The 5,000-nt window shown below is 46.3% G+C and overlaps 1 pseudogene across 1 annotated transcript in view; it reads left to right on the top strand.

Annotated features, from left to right (window-relative positions):
* LOC311145337 (AT-rich interactive domain-containing protein 1B-like) overlaps positions 1 to 5,000 on the top strand; it is a 91,155-nt pseudogene that overhangs the window by 78,049 nt on the left and 8,106 nt on the right. The window lies entirely within an intron of this gene.

The following is a 5,000-nucleotide window of genomic DNA, read 5'->3' as shown; positions in this document are numbered from 1 at the left end:
CTCTTTCTCTCTCTCACTCTCTCTCTCTCACGCTCCCTCTCTCACTCTCTCTCTCTCTTTCATTTTCACTCACTCACTCACTCACTCACTCACTCACTCACTCACTCACTCACTCACTCACTCACTCACTCACTCACTCACTCACTCTCTCTCTCTCTCTCTCTCTCTCTCTCTCTCTCTCTCTCTCTCTCTCTCTCTCTCTCTCTCTCTCTCTCTCTCTCTCTCTCTCTCTCTCTCTCTCTCTCTCTCTCTCTCTCTCTCTCTTTCTGCAGGCTGGAGCAAGGTGAGGTGGGTCAGCCAGGCTCAGGGATATTTGGATTGAGGAATACTGAATGAGCCAGCCAGCGCAGAGCCTACTACCAACTGGGTCATTTCAATTAAATTGCGTTGAACCAACGTGGAATAGACGTTGAATTGACGTCTGTGCCCAGTCGGTTCAGCACACAGCCCACTACTGCACACAGCGTGCAGGCCTTGGCCCCAGGATTACACTCCAGACCTATTTGGGGTTCTAAAGATTTAGTGTAAAATATTATTAGGCCAATAGAGAATGTAGAGTAGTCTAAGAAGGTGGAGGGTGGAGGTAAAGATGGATTATGGTTTCTGCAATGTTACAATAAAAAAGGAGCCTGTGAGCGCGTGTGCATGCATGCGAGCATGTGTGTTTGTATTACAATAGAACTACCTATGTTCCCCCTGACCTATGTTATTGTGGCTGTATGATTGGGAGCTTATCTCAGCTCCCAATCATAAAGAAAGGTCACCATTCAACCTTTTTACAGCATTCTGTGCAGATCAGTGAAAACACACAAACACACAGCACTGTAAGAGAGATTAGGATGGCATTGTGGTTGTGACCCCTCTCTCAAGACCTCTACTTACCAGAGGAGAGAAGTTCCACCCTGTGTGATTTGGGTGGTTAGCCGTTCCTCTCCACACCCATCAGCCCAGGTGAGAGGACATCCTTCATTTGACTGAGTGATTACAGCTTCTTTAACATCATATTTGCTCTGAAACCCAAGGTTCCTTCAGAAACATGGTTATTATCCTTCTTTTATAGCCCTCTGAAGAGAAAATGTGCTCTTTATTGGACTGTGTTTCACTGTCATGACCCTGGTGATTGTAGAAAGTAGAAAGGCTTTCTGATTCTGAGCTGTTGCTTCAAAACATCTCAGAAATACAGCTTACTTGATGAGGGGGCATAACCTTGGGTCTTTCTTAAAGTCTCAAGCAATTCATGAATTGCTGTAAGAACTCGTAATAGCAGAGTTCCTCTGACTGATGGGTTGCTAACCCGGTCATCTTCCAGCTGCTCTCTGCCTTCCTGTCACTAACTGGTCTTTTTCTCTCTCCATCAGCTTTGATAAGACGAAACACTCTGACAAGTCCTCTCTGCCTCCCTCACTAAGAAGGCTTTTGTCTTCATGTGTGTACTTGTGTGTTTGCCTCTGTGTGTGTGTTTGTGTGTTTGTGTGTGTGTGAGTGTGTGTACAATTGTGTGCTTGCTTCCCCAGCAGATAGACGGCCACCTTTCCTTTTCCAGCTGCCATTCTCTTATCTTCCTAGGTAGCTAGCTGGTATAGTGTGTACTGTAGTGACTGAAACATCCATGTCCAGGTTGCTACAGTATCTAGGTCCTTTATCTAACTGAAGGTGTGTGAAAGGACTACTCCAGTGTGGGGATTTGTCATGTTGTTCACACTGTTACCAGGCAGAGACATCGATTGGTTACATCTTAAGCCAGGGATCATCAGGTACATTCAGCCGCGGGCCGATTTTTCTTGAGCGGATGGTCGGGGGGCCAGAACATAATTACAAATCATTTGTAGACTGCAATTCGACAGCAAGAATCCCAAACAGACATATTTGACTAAAACATGATCATTTTAAACCTTTCTTACATTTGTAGACGATCACGTGTCTCTCTATTATACGTGGGAATACTTGGGAACAGATTTCCAAAATTAAAATCACTTGGAGCTGATTTCCTGGTGTTTTTACAGTCTTTTATGTCCAACAATAATAATAAAAATATATTTTAAAAATTATAATAATATATATATTAATTTTTTTTGGGCCTCAGAAAACTTGGGGGGCCAAATAAAATCAGCAGTTGGGAAACTCTGCCTTCAGCTATGTCACTTTGTTGTAGTTTCTGAGGAGTGACAAACAAAGATTTCACAAACAAGAAGTGTACTTTATTGCCCTTCCTTTCTTCAATGAAAGTGTCCAGTATGTTCCTCTGTGAGACTGTTTATCTCTACGGCTGTTTCCTGTTTCCTGTATTTCTTCCAACTACTTCCTGTCTTCTCTCTGAGCTGCTGCTGGCCACACTCTGCTCTGCTCTGCTCCATTCTGCTGTGAAACAAGGTTAATTAAAACACAGTCACATTGGCTGGCTGCCCGCCTTTATCGCTACTCCTGCTCTCGCTGCCACCCATGACCGCCGATAGCACGCCGCTCGGCGCACCGTACCCGAGGATGCCACTGCAACAACTGACTGGGAGAGGGGGATGGAGGGAGAGTGCGGGGGAGGCAGGGCTATTCAAAGTTCAATGTCATTAATTGGTAAGCATTTGAATATTAACTGAGAACTCTGTTAATTAACTGGATAATAAAAGCGCTACTCCGATTGGGGGGTGGGGGGATGGAGAGAGGGGGGGGGGGGGGGGGGGGCTGTGGAAATAGAGGGCATATGACAGAGGGAGCCGGGTGCCAGGCGATAAGAGGGAACCATCCGTGGTATAGGTCTGGCCACTGTAATTTGCAGGAGCTGCATTAATTGTCATAACCTTTTAAATGGCATAGTTTATCAGAGTCCTCTAAATGTCCCCACGTATCGCTAGGCGCCAGCGCCACGGTAACCAGCACAACGCTCCCATTGGCTGCCTGAAACAAGCACTTAAGCCTGATGAGTTTAGAAAAAAATTGAATGACAGAAAAACGGTTAGTTTGATTTTTGGGGGGGGGGTTTGTCGGTTGGATTGGGTTTTTCTCCGCTGACTGACACTTGCTAATTGCGTGACTGGAATGCATCATGGTGTTTTTCTGATTTATGTTTGTTTGTACCATTGTGATTCAAATGCAATTCCGAGGTGTTTTTTGAAAGGGTTAGGACAATCTTAATCACACTGGAAAGGGTAGTATTTAGCACTCTTCACCCCAGGGGCCTCATTTAGCACAACATTTGTTGGGGGGGTAGAGAGAGGGGGAGGTCCCTCCCTGGCTGGCTCTCTGTCACTGGGCTGGGTGATGGTTGTAGAGAGAGGCTCAGTACTACAGCGTATAGGGATGCACACACACAACACACATATACACACATGCACACACGCAAGTGTACACGTATGCACCGAGGAACACACACACACAATGGCAGAAAGTCAAATACAGTCGGATATGGGTAGTGTATCCACACACACGTATCCTTTGAAAAGGGATCACAACATATTAGTCTTTACATTAACCAAAATCTGTGAAGGCAGTCAGTCAGTCTGTTTTCCTTTCTACTCTAGAGAGACTGTTGCATTGTCTTTCAGTCCTGTCAGATCCAAGCTGCCAGTTTATACTGAATCTAGTTGATTTTCTGCATTACAGGCCTTAATAAAAGCTGCCATTTTCTCCCTGGCAACTCCTCTCTCTCCCTACTGTAATATTGTGCAACTTGCTGATTGCTTCAATTATGGCGTCCCAATCTGAAGTGCCATTGTTGTCTGTGCTAATGACGTGCAGGAGCCATGAATATGGATGGCCTGCATCTCCCCTCCCCTCCCCACTCTCTCCCTCTACTCTCCTCTCCTCTCTGCTGCTGCCTGCCTGTCTTTGTCTGTCCCTGTTCCCTGTTCTCTGCCATGTCTGTGATGTGCTGTGCTTTGTGTACACAGACGTGTTGTATTTTTAAACGCCATGATTTTCCCATCCTCTGCTTTAAATATGAACGCTAAAAATATCCCCCTCAAGTGCAATCAGAAGCAGACACGCACACATACACACACACGGTCGCGCACACACACACACGCACGCACACACACACACACACACACACGGCTCAGGTGAAGCAGAGATGAGAGGATCCATCCGCTGGCCAGCGTGTGATTCAACACAGTTTGGCTGTTGGAAATGTCACCGTCTCTCAGTGGCGCTCCCATCACTCCTCTACATCTCCTGTGTGAAGGACACTACAGTACTGTGTTTATCTATCTGGTGACGCTCCATATCTCCCACTCTTATGTCTTTCTACCTATCGTTCTACCTCACTCTCTCTCTCTCTCTTTTGCTCTCTCTCTCTCTTTTGCTCTCTCTCTCTCTCTCTCTCTCTCTCTCTCTCTCTCTCTCTCTCTCTCTCTCTCTCTCTCTCTCTCTCTCTCTCTCTCTCTCTCTCTCTCTCTCTCTCTCTTCTACTCTACCTATCTCTCTGCTTTCTCCCTTTCAACATAGTCTCCCTGCTCTCCCTCCCTCCTTCCCTCTTTCCCTCTCCCTCCCCTCCTCCCCTCCCTCCCTCCTCTCTGTCCTCTTGTGTGTAGGGGTGACAGGCATGGGGAGGTTGCCCAGTGGAAATCAGAACTAGCTGTCCTCAGGGGGCCAGGGATAGGCTGGGGCCACTGGGCTTTTTAAAGACGTGCAATTAAGCTGAACTTTTAATGAATATTAATGGAATTAGTGGCAGATTTGGCGGAGATCTGCATCTGTGACGGTGTGGGAATGACTTATTCATTTGGTAGTCATGAGGCATGGCAGGAGAGATGGAGGGAAGGAAGGATGGATGGAAAGAGAGAGAGAAGAGGAGAGGGCCCTGCCAATGACAGATACTGTATATCTTCTACTGGGGGAGAGGAAGAGTGGTGAGAAGGGGTGATACTCTTTTTGTTTTACTTTATTCATTTATCATTACGTTCTATCCATCTCCAAGCCCTTAGACAAACAGCCTATTCACCAGTTATCAGTCTATATATTTCATATTACCGGTAACTCATATTACGCAGCCCTCCGCATGGCTGTCTAAC

This window comes from Coregonus lavaretus (assembly GCF_964263955.1).
Source record: "Coregonus lavaretus genome assembly, chromosome: 18".
Lineage (NCBI taxonomy): Eukaryota > Metazoa > Chordata > Actinopteri > Salmoniformes > Salmonidae > Coregonus > Coregonus lavaretus.
The sequence above is the reverse complement of the archived record's forward strand: the minus strand, read 5'-3'. Positions and strand labels throughout refer to the sequence as shown.